This window comes from Thermobia domestica, chromosome 12 (genome assembly GCF_964235325.1).
Source record: "Thermobia domestica chromosome 12, izTheDome1.hap1.1, whole genome shotgun sequence".
Lineage (NCBI taxonomy): Eukaryota > Metazoa > Arthropoda > Insecta > Zygentoma > Lepismatidae > Thermobia > Thermobia domestica.
Window position 1 is genome coordinate 188,000,926 of NC_137465.1, and position 16,934 is coordinate 188,017,859.

Consider the following 16,934-nt stretch of genomic DNA (forward strand, 5'->3'; position numbering starts at 1 on the left):
TAAGTTAACACTAGAGAGAATTTACTCCAGTAAAATCAAACTTGCATTAACAAAAATCTTGAAAACCTAAACAGCTGGTATATAATTACTCTCCCAACTATTTTCCATTAATCTTCCCGTGTGAAAAACGAGCACTTCCGCTAGTTTTAAATAATAAGGTAAGCTTACTTTTATCTTCATGCTTTTCTTAAAGCATTTAATAGCGTGGCAACACTGTCGATAAACACATCACTTGTTCCTGGTAGGTGTCCGTGGCTCCAAATAAAAATCCACCCAAAAAATATTTTATTGAAGCAATATGAAGAAATGTGGAGTGTGAAAAGAGGCAAGGGAGTGAACAAAGATATTTAGATACAATTGTCGATTGTTAAATAAATTTTCTCCAGAAAAACTCACGCTGTGCTCTTGGCATTGTTACTGCTTATTGGATTCTCTGGAGGATGAAGCAGTGAACTATCTATGATCAACTAAGCGATATTATCACACCTTCTCCTCCAGCAGTGTTTCCAGTACATATGATAATTATACAGAACAGGTTCATTATATATGGAGACTCTCTCCCTATATAGCATATGTATTGTGATGAAGATATTATGTTGAAAGTGGAATATCGACACGCACACACACGCAATGATATTTTTATGTTCTGTTTCAGCCTACAATTTTTGTTCTTTGAGGGTTATCGTGTAGTAAGTCATAACTGTATAGGTGGTGACAAGCCCGAATTGTAATCATGGAAATATAGAACAGATGAAGACATGTTTAACTTAATAAATTTATCAGTGACATTAAAAAATAAAAACGGTAAAACTTGGTATTGTCTGGTCTGGTCATGCATTCAGTAATGATTTCAGTGGGTAGCCCGAGGGGAATTTTTCCCCGGAGCTACGAACTCCCCCCGGAGCCATATCTCCGATCATACTCAATCTGGATTATCAGTGCCAGGGCCGGTTTTAGGGGTGGTGCACTGTAGCACCTGCACTCCCATCCGTTGTGAATATACATTATCTAAAGTGCGAAGCTAGCAGTTAAAATAGCAATACTTTCCGAAAATTCCATGCCATATTTTCGTTTCGGGCTTAAAAGAAAGCGGAGTTTAGCAAAAAGTAATAGTTTAAATCAATTTTCTTAAGGTTGGGGCAAAAGGATTTACCGAGAACACTTATCATTTCCAAGGAAATTCCTCATACACACGACAGATGCCTAAGGGCATTTAAACAATTTAAATTTAAATTAAATGTACTGGTAGTTATTGGTGCACTTCCCATCAGGAAATCCCGGATCCGCCCCTGACCATTGCTTTTGCAGTATGCACTTCACTCCGTATATTGAAATCTCCCCCTTCCCCTAAGAGAAAATCTGCAATCATCACTGCGTGTATTACTTCAGCCTGACCAGAAGTTCGGCAATTTCTATCAGACTCTTTACGAGTGTGGAGAACTAAGCGTATCACTGCAAGTCTCTCGGAGCAATTATGTTATCTTTTTCGTAGAATCGGTAATCGTGCACAACTGGTCAGATATGTAACCGATTGGCGAGAGGCCGATTTCTTTTACAGTTCCCCGATAGATTTTCTCAAATGTATTCGGTTTTGATACAATATTTTATGTATTTTCTTTGACTATTCCGTAATCTCTAGTGCTTGGGATTAAAATGAGTCAAGAATAAGCAGTAAATTGCACTGCTCTCATGTGGAATGATGGATTATTTCCATTCCATGTATAATTTAATATATATTAATATGTATTAAATTGTGTGGATGGAAGTGATTCCATGATAATTTTGCGTTGAAAATGTTCTATTTTGGTATAATATGTAAATTATACATTTTCTTTTCGTCTTCCCAATCATCCCCTCTGAATGAATCTAACTAGCAGCGAGAAGTTAGGAAAATGCCGTTGACTGCAGAACAGAGATCTTCCTGTGTGCTTGGTTATCATGTAAACAAGTCTGTGATTAGTGTGCAACAGCATTTCCGTACCAAACCAAATATCGGAGTGACTCACCTACGGGGAAGGCCATTCCTACCATCAGTACCAGCTAGTGTTAGGCACAAAAACCGGTTTTCCGGTTTTTTCCAAACCCGGTTTGGTTTTTCATATAAACCGATTTCGGCCTTCTCCAAAAACCGGTTCGGTTTTTCACTGAAACCAGTTATCGGTTTTCTCCAAAACCGGTTCGGTTTTTCACTGGATCCGGTTTCGGTTTTCTTCAAAACCGTTTCCATTTTTTTTTCAAATTGGTTCTATTTCAGACCAGAATAGTGTTTCGTTGTTCTCCGGAAACCGATTCCGTTTCCACAGAAATAGTTTTGTATTTTCCAAAAGTTTTCACCGAAACCAGGTTTGGAGGAAACCGAAACCGGTTCCGGTAAAAACCGAACCGGTTTTTAAAGAAAACTGAAATGTCGGTTTTCAGATTTCGGTTTTTGTAGAAACCGGTTTCCGGTTTTTTTAAAAATAAAAACCGGTTTTGCCCATCCGTAGTTCCAACAACATTGGATGACTTACGTGCCTGCATCACAGCAGCCATTCCTTATATTAACCACAACATTATGCAAAAAGTTTAGCAGGAGATAGAGTAACGGCTTGATATGTGCCGTGTTACACGAGGTGTTCGTATAGAACATTTGTTGTTTGAAGAAAACTTTGACAGTTTGCTTTTATAACACATGTCTCACAATAACATATATTTTAGACTTCACAGAATAAATTTCTGAAATTGAGTCGATCACTTTGACTTGCCCTGTATGATGGATACCGAAGAAAGAACTCAAAATGTTTCCCACAGTAACGTGGGGGGTATTTACTGGTTTACAATAAAAATCGTTCATTTTTGCAGCAGATCATTGTTTCACTTTTATTATCTACATTACATTACATTTTAATAATAATTAGATATAATTATATTTTTTTTCTTTCCACAGGTTCTTGCTGTCAGTAGAAGCTAGAAGACTATATCCAAATGTGACCATCTTGTGAAATGAAACAAAATTATTCTTTATGTTCTCGTATCGAAGATCACCATACCACATTCAACGTACCAGTCATAAATATTCTTCATTTATGCTATTAAGGTATGTTATTTAATTACAAGTTTCAAAATTATTTCATAGCTTGGTTTCATATATCACAAATAATTTGGTATTGCCCACTAGACGGAGAAACACTTTTTAAATTCGAGACGAGATTCTCGTCTCGTTTTCGAGATGAGAATTTCTCGTGTCTCTAGGCAATAGAAGTCCATTCATAGTATAAAAGATGTAAAATGATAAAGTAGTTGTAAAAACACAATAATGCTATTTATAAATGTTTAATGATACACAAGTCATTATACAGTACACTCCAGTAATAAATATGTTTTAATTTTGTCATATCTTACCCTTCATGGACGCGGTAGGATTCTAATAACTTCGATATCAAATTAAGAAAAAATCAGGGCACACATTTTGTACATGAATATACAAAATGAGACGAGATAAGGTTTTCAAGAATCAAGGAGAGACGAGAAAAAATCTTCGAGAATCGAGACGAGTCGAGACTTGTACAAAATTTTAAGAGATGAGGCGAAAAACTTCTTTTCTCATTTTGTCTTGTCGACAACACTAGTTACATGTACATTGACGGAATTAATTGGCCTATGCCCTAATGAGATAATGATATTATATCTACAAAGTTTGATAACGGTGAAGCAGCTTTAATTATCCTGACATTAATGTGTGTAACGAAGAATATACAAGTTTCTTTGGGTTTATTTTTGAATATGGTTATGTGATATTATATTTACTGCATTGCTATTTATAAGTTCATTTGCGAAGTCACAAATCCTCGATCATAAAAGGTGATGAGGAAGTTAGGGTAGTAATTGTACCAAAATTATAGATAAATCTCAAATTAGCGCTAGTTTGTTTGTGAGTCCACAGTTGGGTATACGGACAAAATCTCGCGGCCGAAACATCGCCGCCCAAAATCTCGCCGGCCAAAACCTCGCGGGACAAAATCTCGCCGAGCCAAAACCTCGCGTGGCCAAAACCTCGCCGCCCAAAATCTCGCGGGACAAAATCTCGCCGGGCCAAAACCTCGCGTGGCCAAAACCTCGCCGCCCAAAACCTCGCGGGACAAAATCTCGCCGGGCCAAAACCTCGCGTGGCCAAAACCTCGCCGCCCAAAACCTCGCGTGGCCAAAACCTCGCCGCCCAAAACCTCGCGGGACAAAATCTCGCCGGGCCAAAACCTCGCGGGACAAAATCTCGCCGGGCCAAAACCTCGCCGCGAATGAAAGTTTTCTTGAAAATTTACCCAATGTGTTTCCTAATATGCAATTTCACATTACTACTACTACTACTACTACTAATAATAATAATAATAAAAATAATAATAATAATAATAATAATAATAATAATAATATACAAAACATCGTGTGCGTGGGCTTTCTCGGGTTATTCCCGTTTCCTCCCACTTTCTTTATTCGATCATTTCCTCCATCCTGGTCATCTACGTCTCCTTTAACCTATAGGACATAATCAAGGGACGTCGTAAAAACTCATATATTGTTTCATATTTTCATAAATATTATTAGATTTTTGTTAAAATTTTAATTTTTTGGATGTTCCAAAGTTCACGAACTAACCTCGTTAGTTGTCATTACTTTCCTTATGCAGACTTTCTTTCCCTATAACCAGTTTAAAAACATCCTGTCGCCCTCCTTCACATTGAAATCCTTTAATACAGAAATAGAATTTTCATATGGTATCGCGGGACTTGGTCAAATACCCGTGATACTTCTTCTGAAACAGCGTCTTTTATACCGTCATCCTTATCATCTGTTAGAACATTTACATTTTGGTCAGGCGTGATTTTGGGTATGGCGATATTTTGGGGCGCGAGGTTTTGGCCCGGCGAGATTTTGGCCCGCGAGGTTTTGGGTGGCGAGGTTTTGGCCAGGCGGGGTTTTGGCCCCGCGAGATTTTGGCCCGCGACGTTTTGGGCAGCGAGGTTTTGGCCAGGCGGGGTTTTGGCCCGGCGAGATTTTGTCCCGCGAGGTTTTGGGCGGCGAGGTTTTGGCCAGGCGAGGTTTCGGCCTGGCGAGATTTTGGGCCGCGAGGTTTTGGGAGGCGAGGTTTTGGCCAGGCGAGGTTTTGGTCCGCGAGGTTGTCGCCGCGAGGTTCTGGCCGCGAGGTTTTGTACCCAAACCCCACAGTTGTCCAATAAGTGCCTCTGTACTATAGTAATTTAAGAATCGGATGTGTAATTTTGTAATTTTTAGATCTGTGTTCGAATCCAAGCTGTGGTGTTTTCTTTTAGTTTTGCACTGTTACAAAAGCATCTAGAGAGAGTTCGTACTCCTGAACCTTGAAAGTTCACTCTGAAGAGTAGGGCTAAAGAGCAGCATTTAGACCCACGTACAAAACTTTTTATCTAAACTTATTCAATCTATTTCTGTCATGAAACTATATTAAATATTTATCTGCAGAATCCTAATATTTCTCTTTAAACATTGATTTACATTAATATACGATGTAAAACGGAGAAATTTTCAATTAAAATATGCGAACAGCGTACTTGTTTGACAATCTTCCTATAAAGCCAGCATATGAGAACTAATAACAACGACTAGTGATAAGAAAAAGGAAAAGCGAAATTGATAAAGCCGAAGATTGGAGGTTCGAACCCGCAGCAGGGAGGCATGTTTTTTTTTTTCTACAGAAGACTAAGAAATAACTAAAAAGAAGTAATGGCTAATAGCAACACGTGAAACAAGTCAGAAAAAATATTACATTGAAATAATAATACAGTGGTATCGTACACACCAAGATGCCAAAATGTCAGTTGTGTGAAACAATAGCTGTCTTTCATCGTCAATAGTTGAAAGGTTAAGAAATCTAGACCCTTGAATGCATTTTGTATTCCATGAAAAAAAAGTCATTTTTTCATTGGTGTACATTGTAAAAACTTTCGACTGGATTTTTATACAAGCCAATAAAACTTCAAACTAATGAATGAATGCCTTTGAGTATAAATAGGTACTGATTATTTTGCAAATATATTATAATTATTTGGAACTAATCATATGATTTAAATCATTAGGGATATGCTAGAAGATATGGTGGCAGGAAAAAGAGAGAAATGGCGAAAGAGATTACAGTTGATGGAGATATTAAACCAGAAAACTCGTACGTAAAGACAAAGAAGTTCGAGTGCATGGAAGCTAATTGGTTGTGGCAAGTGATCTGGCAATAAGGGAAGAATACCTACGATGGTGGTGATGATAATGATAATGATATGGTTTAAGGATCTCGAAGGATTGTTGCCTCAGAAATAGAAACTCCTGAGTAAATGTCGTTCTACATAAAGTCAACATATTTGATAACAATTATAATCTGTTCTCCCATGACATCTGTCTATACGTAACTCTGCTTATTTCCCGGAAAACAAAAAGTTTTTCTCGAATATTTGTCAATTTAAAGCTCCATATATTCTTTCATAGAGTAACGCAGCGATATAGGACATTTCAGTCTAGAAACTCTGTTACTGAAATGACTCCTGAAATAATTTAAAAATTAGCCTATTATAAATAACCGTGTCAAAAGAGATTTGTTAAAAGCAAATTACAAAATAATTAACAACTGTAGGGCCGACTTGAGGGTTTCTCATGACGTCTAGTGAAAATGATGTTTCGAAAATATCGTATTATCTCGAATTTGCATGTAAAACGGAAACAACATGAATTAAAATATATAAGAAAAATCTAAAAATCTGGAAATTTACAAAATTCTGATCAACATGAAGCAAATATCACAACTTATCGCGGAATCAATTGACAATCTGACAAAAGTGGACGATAAACGGTCATTTCAAGAGGGGATGTTTTTCTGTCTCATCTGTCTCTTTGAGCTGCTCAATTTTGAGGTAAATAATTTATTTTATGTTTTGTGAAATTTTGGTGTTTCGTTGCTCATCAATAACAACTTCACTTTTCCGCATTTCTGAAAATAAAGCGAAGGTGTACCTAAAATTATTTAGTATTAGTTTGTGCTGAAAGAATAAATGTTCAATTCGCTTATAATGTTATTGGCTTAGATGACAAACAAGAAAAACCAAAGACCACCTTGTGACAATTACTCGCACACACTTGATTAACTAGTCATATATTTAGATTAAAATAAATATTTAAATTCAATTAATTTTGAAATTCAAGAAACATATTTTATTTTGTTTTTTTTATTATTATTATTAGAACGAATTTATTTTTAAAATATTCGAAATATTTTATATATATATATATATATTTTTTTTTTTACAATAATTTATGTTCAATTTACTAAAATCTTGAAGGTATACAGGCGACAAGGAACAACAAATTAAAACTGATTGATACAAATAGATTTGGGGATCATTCCAACTATTTGAAAATTAACAATTCTATAAGGATTTTTTTTTTTTTTACATTTTTTCCCACTATAATCACTTTATTCTGCACACATTGTTTCCAGAAATCTAAAGTCATTAAATACACAATAATATTTTTTTTCGAGAGTTTGGTGAGAGGAGAGTGATTACAAAAGGAAAATTTCGTCCAAAGCTTTTCCCGGAGGGAGAGTTCCTAGCATCGCTGCTACGTTCCCTCTTTGCACAGCCATACTTATCCTTTGTATAAGGTAGGATGAAGCTCGGGTGTCTCCTGTGTTAATAGCTATACGGTGTCCAACTTCATTAATGAAGTTTAGACCTTCCTGACCCCAGGACCCACAAGTTTCAATGGCTATGGTGACGAAGTGGTATTTGTCCAACAGGTTGCTATACTTTCGTCTCTTTTCATATTCTCTGCGAGTTGCAACCGTCCCAGCTTTTGTCGAAGATGAAGGAAGATTAGAGGGGGCTAGGGTATCGGTACAAGTGAAATCCCATATTAAAGCCTTCCCTCGTTTCCAAGGCACCAAAGACATTCCATCAGGTCTCTTGCCATCAGAGCGACTACACCCCATTGGCTCTCTCACGGAAGGCGTTCCAGAGGATATGAGGGCTCTCATTATGAGATCGTTAACAGTGGAGTGTCGAGAGTATCTGCCAGCACTGTGAACACATGATAGGCCATGTATACCTTTCTTACCCACTAAACTTCCGCAAGCAGGGCACTGGTGTTGTTCACAGACATCTGCTCCCAAACGTAACGCACAAGCGATTCGAAAACTTTCGTCGGGAAGATGCAGCCCTAGGGAAGAAGATGGGATAGCTTGTAACCAGGCACCTGCTTCAGGGGAAGAAGTGGCAAGAAGACGTGCCTTATCTTCAGGATTGGTGGAGGACTGAAGAATAGAAGATAATCTGGAGTCTATAAGAGGAGCGTCCCATGAAGTTTGAAAACTTCTCTTATCGAAATCAGGTAGATCGAGTCCGCCGCACGATATCCACTGGGAGATACAATCATTTATCTCAGCTTCTGAATCCTGATGAATATCCTTGCGAAGAAGAGAAGTGATCAAAGGCATAGAGCTATACATGGATGAAAGGAAAGATGGAGTAGCCAAGTCAAGGGCTCGACGAATTCCTAGACCTCCGTGATTCACAGGGAGAGATGCTTGTAGCCATGAGTTATCTGTGAGAGAGCAGTTGAGAAGAGATTCTAGGCCAAGTCGGATGGATTCATCATATTGTTCCAAAAGATCTGTCTCATGCCAGGATGGAGAACTACGAAGGAAATATAGCAGTCTTGGAATGGCTAATGAGGCCCGTAGGAGATAAAAAGCTGAGTGGGTAGATAACTTTGATAGGCGAGTGAAGAAGAGATCTAATTTAGATATCTTGTCCAATAACAAAATGCGTCGAGTATCAGTGTGTAGCGCTGCACCTAAAAGGGAGGCTCTGTCGGATGATATAAGTTGAATTCCAGGTGCAACTTCGTTGAAAAGGGAGTAAAGGATATTGGCCTGTTCGTTTGAGACTCCCAGGAAACCGACTTCACATTTGCAGAAATTGAGTTGTAATCCAATGTCACGAGATTGAGTACGAATCTTGGACAAAGCTTCGAGGACATCTTCCTTATCTCCAGCTATAGTCCCATCGTCGAGGTACCAAATGTTTAACTCGGTATTGATATTTCTGACAATAGATTGAAGTGTTAGCGCAAATAAAGCAGGTCCTAGGGGGTCGCCTTGTTGAACACCTCGCTGGGAGAGTATGATATCTTCACCAAAAAATAGATGACTCGGCTGTGAGTAACACTGATGTATGAAAGTGTATATATAAGGGAAGTGCGTTTTTACGGCTGTAAGCATAGAGTCTCTGTTGATCTCGTTGAACGCATTCCGGAAATCTAGTTTCAAGAAAATTTTCTCTTGTTTGTGGGGATGAGAATAATACAGTCGGGCGACATGGCCTGTAACTTCTGAGCCATGAGGAACGCACACTCCCAACTGATGTGGCGACAAGAAAGTAGTTAACGGTTCCCTAATTCTTTGGCATACTATCTTGGCTGAAAGCCGTCTCCAAACGTTACCGACAGCGATGGGGCGTATATCACCACCTTTCTTCCTTAACGCTATAAGCGACGCTCCGAAAAATAGTGGTCTAATTTCTGTAGGTACGTTTCCAGTGAGGATTATGTGAAGAAAATCACTGATAGTGCTTAACAGACGGTCTCTAGAATCGATATCCTGGCACAGCAAAAGATCCTTGAGAATGGAAGGGCGTAAACTATCCATACCTCCTGCAGAGCCGGAAGAGAAGGATCGAAGAGCTTTCTGTACTTCTTTGACAGAAACTCTAGGGACGGCTGGAGCGTTGTCAATGAGTGCAGGGGGTGTGAAAGTATGACAGTGTGTAGGGTGTTTGTTGCGTAATGCATCTAGCACTGTAGCTTCTGGAGGCGCCAAAGTGTCATCAGAGATGAGGAGTCTGACTGCTCCATGGACATCGCCATCGGAAAGTTTGTTCTCGATAACCTTGATGTTGAAGGAGATTGGGTCTGTCACTCGGCGAGGTTTGGAGGGTCGTTGGTGGCGATAAAGAAGGGCATCGCAGCGAGAATTAGTCCAACTTGTGATTCTTTGTTTCACCCATGTAGTGAGATTGGACACTTTGTTCGTTCTTGTTGGTAAACAAAGAGTTACGTAAGGGAAGAAGAAGAGCTCCTTCCACGATTGCAAGTTATTAGTAGATATAATATTCTGCAGAACGTCACAGAGGGAGTCAGCCAACGCTGGTCTAGCTCCTCGAGGAACTCTACGAAGAATAGGAGTTATGGACTTGAGTTTTACGAGGAGGGTATTGCATGCTTCAATTGACATCTCGTTGGAGTTAAAAATACAGTTGCTCAAGGTAGTATGTGAAGTAGATTTGTGTGCAGAAGGTGAAAGCATGGTAGTGACGTTGGACGATGAGGGTTTAGCTTTGGTACTAGTGAGATGGCACTTACTGTTGTAGATTGCTAGGCCTCTTGCATTGAGTAATTGTTTGTTGCACTGAGAACACACTGAATCATTATGTACAGATGCACCAGCAGTATTGAAATTATGAATGCCCGGGTCATCATTATATTTCAATGACACAGAGTGGTCGACATTGTCCGACATGACGCTAGTATCGTGTCCTGTCGACATATTAAACAAATGGTAGATAAAGTGAACAAACATTCATGTTTGAAACGGTTTAACAATAGAAGAATATATTTTAAACTTCGGTTTCATATACACACAATTCACTACCATTGTTAGGAGTAACGTATTTGAAACGATATTATGGCTGAAGAAAGCAGTAAATTAAAAGTTAAATCAGTTTCCGAGAACTGTTGGAAACGAGGATTTCACTAATGCAATCCTGAGATGTTCACGCACGTTTTGACACCACACTCGTGAAATTAAACAATGTTTTTCCCGCACTAATCTGTGAATCTTTACGAACATCATTAAAATTAGAACTTGTAAATTCAACAATACAACAATACAATATTCAATATATTTTATTTTGTTTCATTTCTTCTGCAAAGCGAATCCTTTATTTTTCGCAGGTAGAAATTTTTTTTTGGCTGTTCAAAGAAAAAAAAGAACTATTAAGACGGCAGCCGACACTTCTTGTGCCTCTACTCGCTCAAAAGACCACCCACCATAGCACCTCTCGATTCATCGCTAATGGACTGCCATTGTTAGTGAAGCTAGAATTTCTCAGGACATCAGAATAGGAATACTGTGAATCTCACGCAGCAGACAACCAGAAACCAAAATTTCTCTCTTGCATCTTCGCAAGTGCATATGAAGTCCATCAAAAGCACGTACTAGCTAAAAACGACGGTAGAAAGTCAAGCCACGCTATTAACCGATTTTTTGAAAAATGGTGTTACGGACTCACGACAGCAAATCACAACCAAAAATTCAAATTTGACAAAGAGAAGAAAGAAGCGTTTTTTTTTTTTTTTTTTAGAAAACTTCGGAAAACTCCTCGGCAGAGGACGAAAACACTCCAAGATCGTCTTTCGTACCGAGAACATCTCTAGTACACCGAATTATACTCGGGAACAAACTTATATATATATATTTAAGTGTTTACTACGATAACCATGGCAGGCTAACACCGTATAAGCTGCCGGTGTAACGGGCAATTTTTACCCTAGCAAATTATTACCCTAGAGGGTAAAATTTGCCCGGGAAAATTTGACGTCAACAATAGGGGTACAAATATTATCTTGAAAATATTACCCTACATGTCAATCAAATATATTGTTGAAAGGAGGGTAAAAATTGACCGGGAAAAAATGACTTCTCACGTAAGAGGGTAATAATATCCCGGGCAAATTGTACCCTATAGCTAAACTCGCTTAAACTACACAGTAAATTTCTCCTAAAGAGGGTAATAATTGACCAGGAAAAAATGACTTCTCACGAAAGAGGGTAATAATTTCCCGGGCAAATAGTACCCTCTTGCTAAACTTTATAGAATTACAGTATACATTTCTCTTAAGAAGGGTAATAATTGACCAGGAAAAAATGACTTCTCACGAAAGAGGGTAATAATTTCCCGGGCAAATTGTACCCTATAGCTAAACTCGCTTGAACTACACAGTAAATTTCTCCTAAAGAGGGTAATAATTGACCAGGAAAAAATGACTTCTCACGAAAGAGGGTAATAATTTCCCGGGCAAATAGTACCCTCTTGCTAAACTTTATAGAATTACAGTATACATTTCTCTTAAGAAGGGTAATAATTGACCAGGAAAAAATGACTTCTCACGAAAGAGGGTAATAATTTGCCGGGCAAATTGTACCCTATAGCTAAACTCGCTTGAACTACACAGTAAATTTCTCCTAAAGAGGGTAATAATTGACCAGGAAAAAATGACTTCTCACGAAAGAGGGTAATAATATCCCGGGCAAATAGTACCCTCTTGCTAAACTCTACAGAATTACAGTATACATTTCTCCTAAAAAGGGTAATAATTGACCAGGAAAAAATGACTTCTCACGAAAGAGGGTAATAATATCCCGGGCAAATAGTACCCTCTTCCTAAACTCTACAGAATTACAGTATACATTTCTCCTAAAAAGGGTAATAATTGACAAGGAAAAAATGACTTCTCACGAAAGAGGGTAATAATATCCCGGGCAAATTGTACCCTATAGCTAAACTCGCTTGAACTACACAGTAAATTTCTCCTAAAGAGGGTAATAATTGACCAGGAAAAAAAGACTTCTCACGAAAGAGGGTAATAATTTCCCGGGCAAATAGTACCCTCTTGCTAAACTCTACAGAATTATAGTATACATTTCTCCTAAAAAGGGTAATAATTGACCAGGAAAAAATGACTTCTCACGAAAGAGGGTAATAATATCCCGGGCAAATTGTACCCTATAGCTAAACTCGCTTGAAATACACAGTAAATTTCTCCTAAAGAGGGTAATAATTGACCAGGAAAAAATGACTTCTCACGAAAGAGGGTAATAATTTCCCGGGCAAATAGTACCCTCTTGCTAAACTTTATAGAATTACAGTATACATTTCTCTTAAGAAGGGTAATAATTGACCAGGAAAAAATGACTTCTCACGAAAGAGGTTAATAATATCCCGGGCAAATAGTACCCTCTTGCTAAACTCTACAGAATTACAGCATACATTTCTTCTAAAAAGGGTAATAATTGACCAGGAAAAAATGACTTCTCACGAAAGAGGGTAATAATATCCCGGGCAAATAGTACCCTCTTGCTAAACTCTGCAGAATTACAGTATACATTTCTCCTAAAAAGGGTAATAATTGACCAGGAAAAAATGACTTCTCACGAAAGAGGGTAATAATTTCCCGGGCAAATTGTACCCTATAGCTAAACTCGCTTGAACTACACAGTAAATTTCTCCTAAAGAGGGTAATAATTGACCAGGAAAAAATGACTTCCCACGAAAGAGGGTAATAATATCCCGGGCAAATCGTACCCTCTTGCTAAACTCTACACAATTACAGTATACATTTCTCCTAAAGAGGGTAATAATTGACCAGGAAAAAATGACTTCTCACGAAAGAGGGTAATAATTTCCCGGGCAAATTGTACCCTATAGCTAAACTCGCTTGAACTACACAGTAAATTTCTCCTAAAGAGGGTAATAATTGACCAGGAAAAAATGACTTCTCACGAAAGAGGGTAATAATTTCCCGGGCAAATTGTACCCTATAGCTAAACTCGCTTGAACTACACAGTAAATTTCTCCTAAAGAAGGTAATAATTGACCAGGAAAAATGACTTCTCACGAAAGAGGGTAATAATATCCCGGGCAAATAGTACCCTCTTGCTAAACTCTACAGAATTGCAGTATACATTTCTCCTAAAAAGGGTAATAATTGACCAGGAAAAAATGACTTCTCACGAAAGAGGGTAATAATTTCCCGGGCAAATAGTACCCTCTTGCTAAACTTTATAGAATTACACTATACATTTCTCTTAAGAAGGGTAATAATTGACCAGGAAAAAATGACTTCTCACGAAAGAGGGTAATAATTTCCCGGGCAAATTGTACCCTATAGCTAAACTCGCTTGAACTACACAGTAAATTTCTCCTAAAGAGGGTAATAATTGACCAGGAAAAAATGACTTCTCACGAAAGAGGGTAATAATATCCCGGGCAAGTAGTAGCCTCTTGCTAAACTCTACAGAATTACAGTATACATTTCTTCTAAAAAGGGTAATAATTGACCAGGAAAAAATGACTTCTGACGAAAGAGGGTAATAATATCCCGGGCAAATAGTACCCTCTTGCTAAACTCTGCAGAATTACAGTATACATTTCTCCTAAAAAGGGTAATAATTGACCAGGAAAAAATTACCTCACGAAAGAGGGTAATAATTTCCCGGGCAAATTGTACCCTATAGCTAAACTCGCTTGAACTACACAGTAAATTTCTCCTAAAGAGGGTAATAATTGACTAGGAACAAATGACTTCTCACGAAAGAGGGTAATAATATCCCGGGCAAATAGTACTCTCTTGCTAAACTCTACACAATTACAATATACATTTCTCCTAAAAAGGATAATAATTGACCAGGAAAAAATGACTTCTCACAAAAGAGGGTAATAATTTCCCGGGCAAATTGTACCCTATAGCTAAACTCGCTTGAACTACACAGTAAATTTCTCCTAAAGAGGGTAATAATTGACCAGGAAAAAATGACTTCTCACGAAAGAGGGTAATAATTTCCCGGGCAGATTGTACCCTGTAGCTAAACTCGCTTGAACTACACAGTAAATTTCTCCTAAAGAGGGTAATAATTGACCAGGAAAAAATGACTTCTCACGAAAGAGGGTAATAATATCCCGGGCAAATAGTACCCTCTTGCTAAACTCTATAGAATTACAGTATACATATCTCCTAAGAAGGGTAATAATTGACCAGGAAAAAATGACTTCTCACGAAAGAGGGTAATAATTTCCCGGGCAAATTGTACCCTATAGCTAAACTCGCTTGAACTACACAGTAAATTTCTCCTAAAGAGGGTAATAATTGACCAGGAAAAATGACTTCTCACGAAAGAGGGTAATAATTTCCCGGGCAAATTGTACCCTATAGCTAAACTCGCTTGAACTACACAGTAAATTTCTCCTAAAGGGGGTAATAATTGACCAGGAAAAAATGACTTCTCACGAAAGAGGGTAGTAATATCCTGGGCAAATAGTACCCTCTTGCTAAACTCTACAGAATTACAGTATACATTTCTCCTAAAAAGGGTAATAATTGACCAGGAAAAAATGACTTCCCACGAAAGAGGGTAATAATTTCCCGGGCAAATTGTACCCTATAGCTAAACTCGCTTGAACTACACAGTAAATTTCTCCTAAAGAGGGTAATAATTGACCAGGAAAAAAATGACTTCTCACGAAAGAGGGTAATAATATCCCGGGCAAATAGTACCCTCTTGCTAAACTCTACACAATTACAGTATACATTTCTCCTAAAAAGGGTAATAATTGACCAGGAAAAAATGACTTCTCACGAAAGAGGGTAATAATATCCCGGGCAAATAGTACCCTCTTGCTAAACTCTGCAGAATTACAGTATACATTTCTCCTAAAAAGGGTAATAATTGACCAGGAAAAAATGACTTCTCACGAAAGAGGGTAATAATTTCCCGGGCAAATTGTACCCTATAGCTAAACTCGCTTGAACTACACAGTAAATTTCTCCTTAAGAGGGTAATAATTGACCAGGAAAAAATGACTTCTCATGAAAGAGGGTAATAATATCCCGGGCAAATAGTACCCTCTTGCTAAACTCTATAGAATTACAGTATACATTTCTCCTAAGAAGGGTAATAATTGACCAAGAAAAATGACTTCTCACGAAAGAGGGTAATAATTTCCCGGGCAAATTGTACCCTATAGCTAAACTCGCTTGAACTACACAGTAAATTTCTCCCAAAGAGGGTAATAATTGACCAGGAAAAAATGACTTCTCACGAAAGAGGGTAATAATTTCCCGGGCAAATAGTACCCTCTTGCTAAACTCTACAGAATTACAGTATACATTTCTCCTAAAAAGGGTAATAATTGACCAGGAAAAAATGACTTCTCACGAAAGAGGGTAATAATTTCCCGGGCAAATAGTACCCTCTTGCTAAACTTTATAGAATTACACTATACATTTCTCTTAAGAAGGGTAATAATTGACCAGGAAAAAATGACTTCTCACGAAAGAGGGTAATAATTTCCCGGGCAAATTGTACCCTATAGCTAAACTCGCTTGAACTACACAGTAAATTTCTCCTAAACAGGGTAATAATTGACCAGGAAAAAATGACTTCTCACGAAAGAGGGTAATAATTTCCCGGGCAAATAATACCCTCTTGCTAAACTTTATAGAATTACACTATACATTTCTCTTAAGAAGGGTAATAATTGACCAGGAAAAAATGACTTCTCACGAAAGAGGGTAATAATTTCCCGGGCAAACTGTACCCTATAACTAAACTCGCTTGAACTACACAGTAAGTTTCTCCTAAAGAGGGTAATAATTGACCAGGAAAAAATGACTTCTCACGAAAGAGGGTAATATTATCCCGGGCAAATAGTACCCTGTTGCTAAACTCTATAGAATTACAGTATACATATCTCCTAAGAAGGGTAATAATTGACCAGGAAAAAATGACTTCTCACGAAAGAGGGTAATAATATCCCGGGCAAATAGTACCCTCTTGCTAAACTCTACAGAATTACAGTATACATTTCTCCTAAAAAGGGTAATAATTGACCAGGAAAAAATGACTTCTCACGAAAGAGGGTAATAATTTCCCGGGCAAATTGTACCCTATAGCTAAACTCGCTTGAACTACACAGTAAATTTCTCCTAAAGAGGGTAATAATTGACCAGGAAAAAATGACTTCTCACGAAAGAGGGTAATAATATCCCGGGCAAATAGTACCCTCTTGCTAAACTCTACACAATTACAGTATACATTTCTCCTA

General features: G+C 38.0%; 1 long non-coding RNA gene across 1 annotated transcript in view; it reads left to right on the forward strand.

The window, feature by feature from the left end:
- Nucleotides 1–2,953: 2,953 nt before the first annotated feature.
- LOC145665835 (uncharacterized) overlaps nt 2,954–16,934 on the forward strand; it is a 134,177-nt gene continuing 120,196 nt past the window's right edge. Inside the window, exon 1 of the long non-coding RNA XR_014127665.1 lies at nt 2,954–3,076. This is a non-coding gene — a long non-coding RNA (uncharacterized LOC145665835). The remainder of the gene's footprint in view (nt 3,077–16,934) is intronic.